The sequence below is a fragment of the Ambystoma mexicanum genome, chromosome 7p (genome assembly GCF_040938575.1).
Source record: "Ambystoma mexicanum isolate Mex_15411 chromosome 7p, UKY_AmexF1_1, whole genome shotgun sequence".
NCBI classification, from domain to species: Eukaryota; Metazoa; Chordata; class Amphibia; order Caudata; family Ambystomatidae; genus Ambystoma; species Ambystoma mexicanum.
The window spans coordinates 189,495,829-189,512,046 of NC_090939.1; positions in this window are offsets into that span (position 1 = coordinate 189,495,829).

The following is a 16,218-nucleotide window of genomic DNA, read 5'->3' on the forward strand; positions in this document are numbered from 1 at the left end:
TGGAAAGACACCCTCTGGTTGGCGGAGTACGCATATAACAATTCCATTCACACCAGTACTGGATAAAGTCAGTTTTATACTGTGTACAGAAGGCATCCACAAACATCTGTTTTTGATCCACTCGACACATTAGAAATGCCAGCAATAGCAAACCTGCACAAAACCATCACCCAGGTTTTTAAAGAAGAAAGTGAGCACCTTATCAGAGCCAAGGAGAGACAGAAAAGGTTTGCAGATCAACATCGAAGGGAAGCTCCCAGTTACCAAATCGGAGACAAGGTCTGGTTGGCATCAAAGAACATTTTTCTGGAAGGACCAAGAGCCTTCCGCCCCAGATACTTGAGACCCTACACAATCAAAGCCATAATCAATCCTGCCGCTAAGAAATTGGAGTTGCCATCCAACATGCGGATTCATCCGGTGTTTCACATTTCACTTCTAAAACCAATGAAACCGGGTACACTTATCGGCATTCCACCAGATCCTGAAATAATTGAGGGGGAGCCGGAGTACTGAGTCAAAATTATCCTAGACACTAAGGTAGTCAGATCAAAATTATACTACCTCTTAGACCGGAAAGGATATGGGCCTCAAGACCGAACCTGGGAACCCAGCGAACATGTCCATGCTCCCTGCTTGGTTAGGCAATTCCATCCTACAACCCCACCAAACCAGGACCAGGAGGAGGACCACCCTTGAGAGGGGCCTTGAGGGGGAGTGCTGTCATGGCCACTTGCCCAGGATCATAGGAGCTGCACCATCAGGTTGAGAGAGCAAGGGGGACCATGGTTCATGCACGTCCCTTTGGGATGTTTATACACAGGGGGCCCGGTTGGACTCACGGAGAAACATAAGCAAAACTCTTTTATTATGGGCAGGAGAGCTTTCAAGAACTTTCCACTTGTGTGCAATCAGTCTGGGTGTGGCTTTCTATCTTGAGCTGCCCGCGAAACTTTCCAACTACAGGCTGCACGTGCATCTTCAAGGAGTGCAGGGTGTGGCAGGCAGAACTGAACTAGCGGACGTGGCCTTAAGAGCTCAGATATAAAAGCCAACCCAACCCCAAGGCGCACGCTTCTCGTTAACCTGCATTCGCATGCAGCGTAACGCTTACCGCCACAAGGGACTCACAGCACTTACCTTGGGAATCCAGTCTCCTGTTCATACGCTTACCGTCTGGAGTCAGCTTTCACCTGCATTCTTCACCGCTGAGCCTGGCATCCATTCTTCATCTTCCGGAATGCAGGACTTCAGCTCTGGGCACAACATCTTCTTCATCCTCCGGCACCCAGAACTTCAGCTTGGGGCACCGCAGCATGACATCTTTTTCCTCCACGAAGGCGGACCCTGTAAAAGGACAAAAAGGCAATGTTAGACATACAAACCTGCAGTTTGAGGTTGCATTTGCAAAATTCTTCACACTTGTCCGTAAAAGCTCACTTACCTGCTGCCGGACCGGCACGGGATCCTCTGCTCCTCATCTGGAGCCACCTCAGGCTCTGTTGCTGTGCTGGACTGCAATCACACCTATTTGGGAGAAAGATAGACATTATTACAGAGCTGACAACAGGCTGTGAGAAAGACAATACCAAAACTTCAAGACAAAGAGGAAACAGAAAGACACTTACCAGAAAGGCGTGGAATCGTCACTGCTGGACTGGACACCACGTACAAAGGACCAGTGAAGGAACTCGGTCCTCATTCTACATGCGCCCCTGCCAGAAGTAGCAGGACGGAGAGCTCATCATTAATAATCTACAGGCGAGCCTTAATGGGACGATGCATGCTCACCACGCTATGGGAGGAAGGGTTTGAGAGGGAATTCACTCACAGGCCAGCAAACCTTCGCCCTCTCATATCTATGCAGGAGCAGTATTCCAATTCATCACAGCAGCCCACAGCCTATTTGCAGTGGGAGAAATCAGATCGGGGGGTCCTACTTCCTGCGAGGGATGCAACCGTGCCCCAACGTCCCCGCAGAGACTAGGTGAGCGTAACACGTATCCAGAGTAAAGCATTCCAAATAATTAATTTTACAAAAAAAAATTCACTGTAGAGTTCTTCACAATCTTATAAAGATAGCTAAAAAGTCATGATCCACCCTTAAACATTACTGCAGAAGTCTAATCCTCAAAGCTCTAAATGACAGTGCATTCCTACTAAAGAGCATGCAGCCCAATATTTAACATATGCCAACAATCCCTCAAATCTTTACGAAAATTCCTCAATCACTATATGAAACTAAATGGCAAAAGTAAAATGAAAACTTTACAAACCATAGACTCTTGCCCAGTGTGCAGCCACATTGGACTACGGGGACATTCATTAGCCTGCATTTCAGGAACTGCTTGCAAAAGCACCTTCCACCAGATCAAAATGTTAGCAATACACAATTCCGCTATATGAAATCTTGTGCATGGACTGTACTATGCAAAAAGTCCTGCATTAGAACTACAACATTTAAATAACATTCTCCTACATGGAACAGCCAAGGAAATTCTTTGAGAAATTGAGTACATCCAAAGTAAATATTTTGGAACTAAAGTTGACTTCAGAAAACATTAGCGAAAGCCTCAGAAACCCCAACTGCCTAACAAGCACATACAAAAAGAAATAGCTATGTTTCAAAACACTTCTGCTGAAATACCTGAGCAAGTATGTGTCTGTCCTCGCAGAACATTTTATAAAAAAAGCACCAAAACAGATATGGCCTAAAAAATAGAAGACCATGAGGAATCCCAATGGTTCCCATTAGCTTTATATCTAACAACAGAAAATAAATACAAAATAACTGACCGCTCAATAGTTTGCACGTACTGCAATAAAAAGCTTGACAATAGCCAAATACAATCACGTGCTATTACTAACTACATAGAAATGTTCCCACTACCAAAATATCTCCAACAACTTAATTTGTTTGAGAGCATTATGATCCAAACAGTACACCCATTTCAAGCTTCAACCGAAAATGGCCAAATTACTTCCATCTGAGTTACTAAAAGGCATTTGTGGCAAAGTAGTATATTTGCCATTAGATCTTATAGAAAATGTAGAAACTGTAGGAGTACGACGGCCAACAGACCAATCATTGAGTGTACTAGTTAATGGTGTATCAACAAAAGACAAAAAAGGTTGTCAACAACTAGTTGACTTAAACAAAGTTAGACCAGCCCTACAATATCTCGAAGAAAACAATCAATACTACAAAGACATAAAGGAAAACCTAAGAGAAACCACCCAAATAATTTAAACAATGGGGGTCATTACGAGGTTGGAGGTAAAGGAAAAACGATGCCGGTAAGGGAATACCAGCACCGCATACTGCTCTGGCCCATTCCGAGTGTACATCCCGGTATTAGCGCCACCGCTAATGACATTGCCGCTAATAGCGGCATGGGCACGGGCACATGGCCCTTTGGCCCGGCATTACCGGGATGGCGCTAAAAGGGATAGATCCCAAGTTATGCGGACATGCCCCTACCGGAGCAGCGAATGCAGTAATAACAGATACCGCCATGCCGGTATTACCGCCATCACGGACCTCCCGCTAACAGCAATCACCTGTGCTACCAACTGCCACAGGTGCACACAATCAGCACAGGTGGAGCCAATGGAGTCTGACCCAGCACAAAAGGAGCACACCCACACACCACAGCCCTTCCCACACCAAAATGATCTCAATTGCAGTTGCAATACTGGGCCTGGAAGACATGCTTGCAGATCTACTCCATGAGCAACAACTACAACAGGCACAACAGAGGAGACGCAGGAGGAGAACGAGGTTTAGACAGGCCCAGCATGTCCTCCCAATGCAGCCAGTGTTACCACGCAGGCAGCCACCAATCCCTCGCATCAGAGCCAGTCCCTTCAACCTAACCCCTTAGCAGATCAACACCATGTACCGCCTGGACCGGGACACAATCACCACATAGGGGACATGATACACAACAACATCGCCAGCCTCATTGACATCCGTACTGCCATCCCCCCTCTACTGAAGGTGGTGTCTGTGCTCCACTTCCTGGCCACAGGCACCTACCACCACACAGTGGGGCAGATGCATGGCACATAACAACCATTATTTTCACGCGTGCTGAACCAAGTGCTCAATGCCCTCCTGAAGCACACAAGTGACCACATACCCCTACCACGGACTGCCCAGGAGATCGCCAACACCAAAATTGGATTCCATGCACTGGCAGGTATGCCAAATTGCATCGGTGCCCTCAACTGCACCCATGTGGAATTGGTGGTCCCACATGCCATGGGGGTAATGTACCGCAACCGTAAGCTATACCACTCCGTCAACGTGCAAATGGTATGTGACTCAACCAAAATCATCACACATTGTTGTGCCCGATATACCGGATCAACCCATGATTCAATGGTCCTGCGGAACTCCACTATACCACGCTACATGGAGCGACATGCCGGACGACGTGCCTGGCTGCTTGGTGAGTTGCATGGCAAGCACATGGCAGTGTGATGGGGGGATGAATACCTCACATGGGTGAGATTGGGGGGGAGAGATGCATACTTCAACCTGGGTGAGATGGGGTGGGGAGAGATGCATACTTCACCTGGGTGAGCTATGGGGGGGATGCATACTTCAACCTGGGTGAGATTGGGGGGGGATGCATACTTCAACCTGGGTGGTATTAGGTGTGCGACTGGACAATGCCCATACTGCAACACACTGTGCCCCAAAGCATCCAGACTGAACTTGACACCTGAAACCAATATGAAAGATGTAAGCTGCACAACAATGACAACATGCCAGTACTGCAACCATACCATATCCATCAACACGTACACTGCACATCAATAGACGGTACCCTCTGCAACACAATGCAGCAACATGCTGTATGCCCAGTGGAAATGACTGCTGAACAGAATTACACCGGACATGCGTCCATGAGTGCGCACAAATGAATCACACAAAGGCAATACACAGATTGTCACTGGCACACCACCACAGAAGTGCAGCAAGCCAGCATGAGAACATCAAGCGTGGAATGGCAGATCATTATGAGTCTGGTGGCAACGGTGCCAGGATCAATGCATACGATTAACTACATATCACATAGATCATGGCAACTATTGCCGTAGGCAACCACAGTACATGAACACTAGCAAGGAATAGGGCACCCTGCATCAACTTGACGATGACACCCACACCTGTGGACCATGTGACTTCACACATTGGGGTTAATTTGAACATCTCCATTCATGCAGGGATATGTGGATGTGAGCAACAAATAACTGCAGGCATGTGAGTGATACGTACAGGTTCCATTTCATGAAATCACTTACACATACCCAATGTTGCACCCATGCAGGTGATTCTGGCTATCCCTTGAAGAGGTGGCTCCTTACCCCTGTCTGGAACCAGCAGAACAGGCATGAGGAGGACTACAATCGTGCACATACCCGTACCCGTGTGGTGATCGTGCAGACCTTTGGCCTGTTGAAGGCACGGTTTCGCTGCCTCAGCCGGTCGGGTGGGGCACTCCTGTACGGGCATGAGAAGGTGGCCAAGATCATCATGGCATGTGTCATGCTGCACAACATGTGCATCCGACGGAACGTGCCTCTGCCCCCTGACATTGAACTGCAACTGACAGGTGAGGCTGAGGAGGAGGAAGAAGATGGGATTGCACGTCAGGCAGGTGGCGATGCACATGAGGGACGTGCTGTGCGCCAGAATGTGATAGACCAATATTTCTAAAGCACATGGACGCAGAGGGTGCCATGGAGGTGGGACTCAGGGCACTGGGTGTGGGGGGGAGATGGACACTGTGCACAGTTCACCAATAAAGCAGACAAACACAATAACCAATGTCCAGTCATGTGATTTTTCTTGACACAACAGGTGTATTAACCATAAAGTATGTAGAAAGAGTGCAAACCCTCCACCCCACACACCCTCTCCCCCTTCCACTCCCCCCACAACTCCCCCACACACCCTCTCCCACCTCCCCCTCCCCCCACAACTCCCCCACACACCCTCTCTCCCCACCCCCCCACAACTCCCCCAAACATGGTGTGCACTTCAATGCAGCATTAGTCCGCAAGAGTTCCCATTATCAGGCTGCCCCTACTTCCCATGTCCTCTACCAGCATCGGGTGGCGCCATGTCTGACCGCCGCAAGGTCCGTGCGGACCTGCGCAGGGGGCTGGTCTGCATGGAGCTGGCAGAGGAGGAGGTGCCTGGTTGCTCCAGTCCCTGTGCGGGATACTGGGTCTCCATGGCATCCGCGATGCGGCTGAGGACCTCCCTCACAGCAGCCAACTCATCACAGATGCGTGTGGTACTCTCTTCTATCGCGACTTTAATGGCCGTAGCATATTCACGGCACTCCTCCCTCGCCTGGGCACCTTCGCTCACGTACTGGCTGACCAGTGATGTGAGCTCCTGGGCTGTGGGATGAGGGCGATTCCCTGGTCTCTGTCCCTGACACCGGTGGATGTTGATGCAGCGGGCAGCATGGGTCCCGCATCATGTGTGCTCTCCGTGGAGCTCCGGCTCCCTGGCCAGGACTCATCTCCAGACAGCTCATGGCTGCTGGCATTGGGTGTGGTGTGTGGGGTGAGGTGGTGTGACAGCTGCGGGCTGGGTGTGCCATGTGTTCCGGGTGTTTGGCAGTGTACCTCTTCATCCGTCAGGGGTGCCGTGGCAGCTGCTTCTCCAACAGAACTGTTGGCAGCGGACAGTGAGCCATCAGCCACTGGTTCCTGTGCTGTGGTAGCAGCTGGTGTGGGTGCTATCGCAGTGTCAGTGCCTCTTTCACGCCTCTGTGCCGTTGCATCCCGAGCTGCTTTGGGCTTCTATGGCAGTCCAGGTTTGCCTGTGCCCCTTGATGTGGAAGGCCTGTTGCCTCCTCCCATGCCCCTGGCCTTCCACATGGGTGTTGTGGTCTGTGCCGTGGAGTATTGGGCCTCGCTGTCAGATTGTGAGCCTGTGGGGGACCAAGAGAGGGACAGCATCAGTGATGAATCTACGTGCATCATGCATATATTGGTATTTTTGCAGCTCTCTACATTTGAGGGTATTTGGACTTGGAGTTGTGACATACAGGTTGCTTGCCATATGGATGGGTCATGCAGGCATACGTCTGGGTGACACATGTATGAGGTGCTGCATGCATGTGGATGTGATGGTGCTGTGGACAGCCTATAGGCAGGGTTGTGTACATGTGTGTGTGATGGCCCATGCATTGGCTCATTTCACTGTCACATTTGGGGGACATCATCATGCTTTGCATTACAGTGGTTTGTGTGGAAACTCACCTCCATTTGCTGATGATGGTACTCCACGCTCCATTTCCCCCACTCCCTCAATTGACTCCATGCCAATTGTGCTGGCACATGTCTCCTCCCAGCGAGCCATCTTGATCGGTGAGCCTGCTCCGCCACCTGTTCCCATGCCCTGGCTCCGATTGGCTGCAAGAATGTTCCTGATGGGTAGGCGCAGGTCATCCCAGCACATGTGCACGTCCTTTACGGTGCGGGGGGTGGTACCGACCGCACTGACTTTGCGTGCCACCTCCTCCCAGATCTCCTTCTTTCTCATCTGGGCAGGTCACTGCAGATCTGCCGCAAACACGACCTCCCCATTTTCGGCTAGGTTGTCCGCGGTCATGTTTAGCTCCTCTTCCGAGAAACGGACCTTGCGCTGGTGCTCAGCACCTTTCTTCAGGGCCTTGGGCATGGTGATGGAGTGGTATGTGAAGTCGGGGCTGCTGTTGTGCTGATGCAGGTCCTGTGTTTGGAGGATTGCAATCGATTGTGTTTTTCAAGCTGTCCGCCGTGTTCTTTCCCATTCCTGTGCGATGACGCTACTTCCGGTTCCGCTTATTTACGGGCACCGCTAATGCCATATCCATTGATGCCGGTAGTGCTGTCAGCACTTTCCATGATGCCACTAAGGTCCATTTTTAAGCTCCCATATTTGGCCATGACAGTGATCCCACTGTTTTACAGTTTATTGAAAATACATTACATGTGACATCCCTTCAGAAAATACACATAGTGACCTACGTTCACAAATATTACACTTCCAAAAAGATAAGTGTGGCAAATCCTGACAATGTAGATATAAAAACACAGGTAAATACTATACCAAATCTCGCTTTGGCTTCCATAAACCCGTTTGCAAAAAAGGACAAGTAAATAGCTTGACGTCTTCTGTTAGACACAGTTTAAAAGGTAAATCCCCTAAAAACACATACAACATTAAAAGGGACAAAGCATCCAAGTACATCAATGATTACAATGCAATCATTGCCCTCTTGTGAAATGCAAATTTAGGACTAAAATACATTGCAGACAATTGCACAGGAAGTGCAAGCTATGTCACAGCCTCTCTCACCAAAGCTCATAAAATACAGCTAAAAGACCTCTGGGATGACATATCATCTGAGAAAATACTGTCACAAAAATTGTACAGCTTCGGTATAAAAATGCTATCCCACAGACAATACGGGTGCTACGAAGCTGCAGACCGTTTAACAGGTACCGCTTATATGGCAAATCTGAACACATTGTCTGGCTAAACCTTGATCTTTCTTCATTCTGAAAAAGAGTACTAAAATCCTACTATGAGTTAGAAACAATAGCCACAAATGATTCAAGAATCCAGGACAAAAACAATTTCATTGATAAATACTACCCAACAGAAGTACTGCTTTGGAAAACATGTGCCTGTACAACATAGCCTACAAATACTCCTAGAAAAACAATGTCACACCAGAGGAGGCAACTGGCAAATATTCAGTTTCAACTTGAAGCCTAGTGAAACTTACCAAACCCAACCTAGTTAATCATATAAAGTTATCATTAAAATCTCCACAACATAGAGAACTTTATTTCATGGCCCTTCTGCAACTTTTCAAATCTTGGAGAAAAGAAGAAGTATTATTAAGTGACCATGACTCATTTCAAGCTGTTTTCAAAGCAAATGAAAGCAGTATAACAAATGTCAATTTCAAACATTACAAAGAAATGCTGGACAATGAACAGCAACAAGAGAAAGAAATTGAAGCTCTACTAGATAAAGACACTCCTGAGGGCAGTCAATCTTCCTTTACAGGAAGCCAAGAATGAAGCAGAAATAGCCATGACTGAGGTAGAAAATACCATGTACCAATCTAAACAATCTGAAGAAGACTTGTCAGTGCTCAAACCACAGCTAAATGATGAACAACTCACCATTTATCTAGAAGTCACTGAAGAAATTGAACAAGGTTTTAAACATGAAACTAAAACTTGTAGCTGTATCAATTATAAACCTCTGCTGCTGTATGTAAGTGGTGAAACTGGTTCTGGTAAAACATTCCTAATCAAAACAATCAGCAAATTTCTACAAGATTTAGCAAACAACAACCTTTCATCTTTTGTAAGAGCATCCACAGGTTTAGCTGCCTACAACATGGGAGGTGAAACTTTACAATGACTACTGCTCCTCCCAGTAGAGCACCAACCTCATGCTGGCTTTAAGTAATCTCAGAATGCAAGAAGCCCTAAAAACCGACTAAGAAGAACTGTTTGGAAGAAAACAAGTTATTGTTTTTCAGAGACCTCCTATAGTTAACACCAGTAAAAGGTCAACCTATGTTAAAAACATTAGCATGCAAACAATTCTGCAAGAGACTCGCCAGTATTGGAAATGTAATCTCTGTTAACATGTTTGCTACAGAAAACATACCAAAATGTGTGTCAGTCTGCAGATCCCACCTATAATAACATTTTGAAAAGCATTACAACTGGCCTGCTTACTAAAGATGCAACATCCATCTTAAATACTAGACTAAACCATGAGCTCTATGGGCAAAACACATCTGCTCCTAATGTCATGGAACAATTAGCTCAACAAAATCTAAAATGCATGTCCTTAATGGCAAACCTTGAAAGCTGTAGTCAATTCAATGATACAATGTTGAAAAATTAAATGCAACCCTTAGTGCATATCAGCTCCACAGACAAACTAGAAGTGCATGGTATGACACTCCCTATGTGTCAACAAGCACCAGCACAACTAAATAGCTTAGAAAAATGTACATCCAACACAGCTGTATTAGAAAAAGTATTAACTCTTGTGTCTAAACTGCATAGTAATTCTTAAATGTAACCTTGAAGTAGAACAAGGTTTAGTCAATGGAGCAATTGGTACAGTTGTTGGCTTCCAAACATATCCACAACACAACAACATTCAGTTTGTCAACATCCACTTTGACAAACTTGCAGAAGTTAAAAAAATAGGCTGCACAATAGCACATTTCCTTTTTTTCAAAGACATGTATGTACGTAGAGAACAATTCTCTCTATCTCTTGCATATGCTGTCACTATTCACAAATCACAGGGTCTAACTCTAGATCACGCATTGATTGACATTGGCAGCACAGTCTTTAAAGAAGGTATGAGTTACGTAGCACTTTTCCGTCTGCGTACATGCAATGGTCTATTCTGAGTTAACTTTTATGCGAACAAAGTCAACGCTGACATTCCTTGCATCCTAGACTACAACAGCCTACGTGCACTGTACACCATCATCTAGATATGTACCATGTACCTCAAAAAAGAAAACCTTTAAAAAGAAATTAATACAAACATAACCTTTAACAACAATGCTGCTAAAGAAACAAAGAACTGCTGTTCCATCAAATAATACAACCACAAAACAGTCCAGTCCAAACTCAACTGCACATCCATCAGAATACAAAAAGACAAATGTCTCTTCTCAAAAACAACTGCAGGCCCATCAAAGAAAACAGAGGCACAACACTCTGGTCCATTTAAATTCACCAACAAAACTGGAGTAAATTGCTATGCAAATGCAGCAATCAATTTTCTCTTCCAATTGCCACCAATTGTTGACAACATTTACTTAAACGACTCAGACCAGTTGTGTTTGCAAATGCTCGTCCTTCAGAGGAATGCCACAAATAATCTGACAGCACCTACAGTGTCTCAGATATAAGGCAAGAATTGGACTACTGTGCAGGAATGGTCGCCATAAACACACAGGAAGATCAACAAAACTGTCTAATGTACTTACTACACGTACTGGAAACCAAAAACAACCCTATGAATGAAATCTTGCAGATTTCATTTCATACATGTGGAATCAAACATGCAATCTCTACAACCATGTTTCACAAGACTACATCCCTAATGAACAAATGTACTCACTAAACTATGGTACAATAAACAGTTACAATATGCAAACTGGTATCTAACTACATCCAAAATTCTACAATAGTACTTTAAAAACCTAAAACAGTTAGAATTTGCCAACAGGTATCTATCTACTTCTAAAATACCCTTCATTGCAATACACTTCAAATATACAATCACTGTTATTGTTACTGCAAAAGTGTTTGTAAAGTCCAATATAGTTAGAATATGCCAACAGGTTTCTAACTACTTTAAACATTCCCTTAATTCTAACACACTTCAAACAAACATACGATCACACTTACAGTCACCTAATTATAATTTGTTTTTTAGGTTCTATGTAATTACAGTATTTAAAAGACAGAACACAAAAAGACTGACTTAGTTTGACTGTTTTTGTGTTGGCTTTTAAATGCTGCAATATGACATCTTCCCCCCTCTCCTGGCTCCCCAATATGACCCCTTCCACACCCCCAACCCTCTCCCACTGGTTTCTATGTATACTTGGGGTTTCACCCTCCCAAATTCCCCCTTTCCCCACACCGACCCCCCCCCTTCCCAGCACAACACTTAGGGCAACCATAAACCATCTGGCCTTCCGTATATCGCTGAAGACCCTTCTCTTCTAAGGCCCGGCTGCTCCTCCTTCCTCTTTCTCTGCCTAGTGCCATGGTGCCTTTGGGCGTACGTGCGCTTTATAAGAATACCTAACATAACAAAACAACACACACCAAATCTGCACACATACGCTCACAAAAACACTCCCACAGACACACACACACACAGACACTCACCTGACAGCCTGTCAGCCCCTGCTCACACTCATGTGTGGCAGGGGCTAACAGCTCGATTTAGAATGACCGCTCTGATCAGCCACAGAGCGGTCATTCGAAATCGTTCTTTTTTTTTTGTTCAGTCCAGACTACAACAGTGTCGCACACACTAATGTTGTACCAAACATAGTACATATAATGTACTGTTTATGAGGGTCAAAAAGTTAATGTATATATACAATTTTATGCAATTAAAGCTTTTAAACTATCCTGCTTAACAAATTATACTGTTATTTTACCACAGAAAAAGAACAAGAGATTCCAGATTTATTACTGTATGCAACTAAGTAAACATACCAAGTATTATCCTATTTGTTATCTTCACAAAGAAACAAATGTATATTCCATAAGCACTATCCTCAATTGTACTACAATCATAAATACCATATACACTTGAATTATATCATTCCACCATATTACAAATACTGTATACTCCCCTACAGTACCTTACTTACTATACACATATTACTATACTATGTGTTGCCAGTGCCCAGATTCTTGGGGGCATGGCCTACGGCTGTCTGCGGATCCAGCACGGCGACCGTCCCCATAAATCTGATGCAGCCCATGTTTTTCACGATCCAATCAGCAGACGCGTACGATGTCCGTGGACATCACGACAGACGCTGATTTATCCAGAAGCATCCGCAGGCCCCGTACCAGGAAATGAGTTTGCGACTGGACCCAGATATCGGCATTTTTTTCCCCTACTTTTGGCCTTTTTAAAAAAAACTACTGGATGGATTTACACCTAATTTACAAAAGCACGCTTTCACGACCAAGCCGCTGCAAATCTGGTAAAAGTCAGTCCAGCGGTTTGGGCTGAAGGCACAAGCTAAATTATTTTTCCATTGCGTCTATGAAGATTTTCACACATGTTGTCCCTCCCCTATAGCTATGCGCCCCCCCCCGGACGAAACTGCACCAAACTTGGAGAATCGTTGTGAGTGGGCCATATATTATTTTTGCAAAGTGCAAAAAGTGCTCTTTCTATGAGTTGAGCAACCTAATCTTAACTACAGGGCCACTACGCTGGCCCTATAATATATATACATATATATATTCATGGAAAAAACTTTCATTGCAGGGACGTTAAGGTGAGAACTGAATGCAACGAAACCACTGATATTCAGCTAAAGCCACCTTAACTTTGCACCCCCTGTTGCGCAACCTATGACCACAATGATGACATCACTGATGACATCACGAATGACATCATCTATGACATATACACAAGTCAATGTATTACAAAATTGAATACTAGTTAAAGATTACTTTTACTTTGTACAGTACATTTTTTATTTCAATTTTAACATGTTAATCACGCACAAAGAAATTTACATCTATGTATATCTTTTGAAGCAAACGTTACATTTTAAAACTTCATGTCTTTTTCTATACATATATGAATGTACAGTAATAATCACTTTTATTTCCAATACCCATTTATAGAAATCTTAAAATATATCCTAATATTTAGTTGTTCCTTGCATGAAAGCACTTCTCATGTCATTTCGAAAATGGTACGTGTACACATTTTCTTACAATAAAACAATTGAGTATTTACATATGTTTAATTTCAAACATAGTAAATAATTAGGGTTCAACATGTGTCGCATTCTATTTATTTCTACACTTCTTTTGTAAATGTATATACAGATTATATTATAGTGAACATGTCTGCGATACATTTGGCACACACAAGAAAAAGTTACGTAGTGTACTATTTATAATTCATATATCCTCTTTTACCAAAGTACTACAAAGGAAAGCTTCACGAGTAGTGATATAATGCATGTGTAGGTGTTTACTGTTTTAAACAATGTACTCATTGTTATGAACTATTCGAAAAATGCTAATGTTGAAACGTAAGTGTATTTTTGTGATTTTATGCATGATGCAATTGGTTAAATAATAACTGATGTCATTTATGATGCTATTAGTGATGGCAACAGTGATGCCATCAGTGATGTCAAGGATGATGTCATAGATGAGGTAATAGATGATGTCACCATTGACTTTCAAAGGTTTTGTTACAATGTATTGCTCACCTTAAGGTCCCTGCAACTAATGTTTTTTTCCTTGAATTTCAAGGGTTTTCTTATTCCATATAATTTTGCCCCACATTGCATAGGCCATGGCCTATATAACTGCACCAGTGTCTAGGATTGTAAACTCTTTTGCCACATCGTTGGCCAATAATCATGACTTACTTGCCCTCTCATCAATTCCCCTCATCACCCCAATGTCGGGCTTTAAAAAATATACTGTTTTATAAAGATAACTTTAAAAGTACAAATACCATAGTGTCAATGAAATATATAATTCATTATAGAACTATGTTAGGTAAAAGATGTACAATTGTGGCATTATTCCCCCCATCTTGAATGGGAAACTAGACATACCAGAATGCAATTCAGCAAAAGGCAAAAGAAATGGTCTCTAGGTGCAATACTTTCAAGGACTGACAGTAGCACAATTTATTTAAAAAATAATGCAGATGCTGTGTGTTTTCCTAGTGTGTTATGAGATATTTAAAACTAAGAAAACACACGGCTTGTGGACTGTCTCCCATCCATGCAGTTACCAGTACCAACCCTGCTTAGCTTCAAAGCAAGGAAGGCGCCTGCCCCCTCAGGCCATGTTGCTCTTAGTGGTCTTGTAACTTGAGCTAATTTATTCAGCAACATGGCATGATGGTGGTGGCTGCTACCTTGTTGTTTTGAAGCTAAACATGGTCAGTCCCAATTACGACATGGATGGGAGTCCTTGATGCCTGTTGTGTCAACTGTCCATGGACATTTGGCCGTGGCCCGTGATTTTTCACTCTGCCATCACTGTAGCAGTAGAGATATCTATTTTTTTTAAATAAACTGTCTATAGCCGCAGGTAGCATACTACAGATACCCTTGGCTGTTTGTAGCCGTGGCTATCTGTAGTTTATATATGTCATGACCACTGTGAAGGGGCACACGTTGTGCCACAAGCAGGCTCCCACCAGAACCCTGAGGGCCTTAAAACCACTGCAAAAGGGCTCCTGGAGCCAGTCCTGGCGCCTTTGGCAGCAGGCTCATATGTAGGAAGGAAGGGCTGTTCGAACTAGGTCCCATTTATTTACATGGGCCTTTAAATCCAAGCATGGAAGCACCCACACAGTCAAGTTCTAAGAACCAAGCCATGCGGTCTAGTGTTTTGGGTATGGCAGGCCTGGAACTACTTTCCCTGGTACTACTTTACCTGTGCTATATAAACCACACCCTGACTGCAGAACACGTTCGTGTTATTCTACAACCAGCAGCATGACACTCACCATTTCCAGCTCCTGGTCTTCAGCATCTTCCTGTAATTCTACAAGAACAAGATTATTCTGTTTTACCTGAGAAAACACCATCCAGCACTCAACATCTCAACTGGGCTGCAATCTGTGGAAACCGAGAGAAGAAGAAACATCAATCACCTGTGAGTAGTAGCTTAAGGACTTCCGGCGAACCGCTGCAACAGCTGATGTTCGAACATTGCGACCTGCAATAACGAGAAAGGGAAAACAATATTAGAATGCGCGCTTCCAAAACTTGGAATACCATCAGTCTTACCTGAATTCCATCGCGCTAGGACACGCTTCTACCCGGAGCACCACAGCAACATCTGCAAAGGAAATGAGACATATTCAGGTTCGCTTTCAATATTAAACAACCGCACAGTGCTGTACTTACCTTAACGGATTCCCGGGGCCTGTTTTTCATCGCGCTCTCATCCACTCGCAGCACCACAGTGGCCTGTGAGGAGAAGAAGAAGAAAACGCAGGTTAGCTTTAAAAGACAATGAAGGCGCTGCGCTTCGTGCTTTCTCTTACCTAGAAACGTGCCTCTCCATCCCGCACACCAGCATCAAGACCTTCGCACCTGAAAAGAAGGAGATAAAGACATTAACGAATTCCCACCTTAAACAGAACAAAGACTTACAATTAACAAACCTACCTGCCTACCAGCAGATTCGGGGTCACAGCAGGCCTGGGCCCAAGGAAGGCGTACTGCACCAGTGAAGCAACTCAGGCAGCTCGCCAACAAACATCAAGCGCCCCTGCACAAGAAACGCAGGACGAGTAGCTCACCCTACAAATAACTAAGGTGAGAAAAGAACCCAGTGCGAAGGGAATTGGTCAGAGGGAGGTGAGAGATTCACCCATTGGAGACAGTTATCACAAATCCT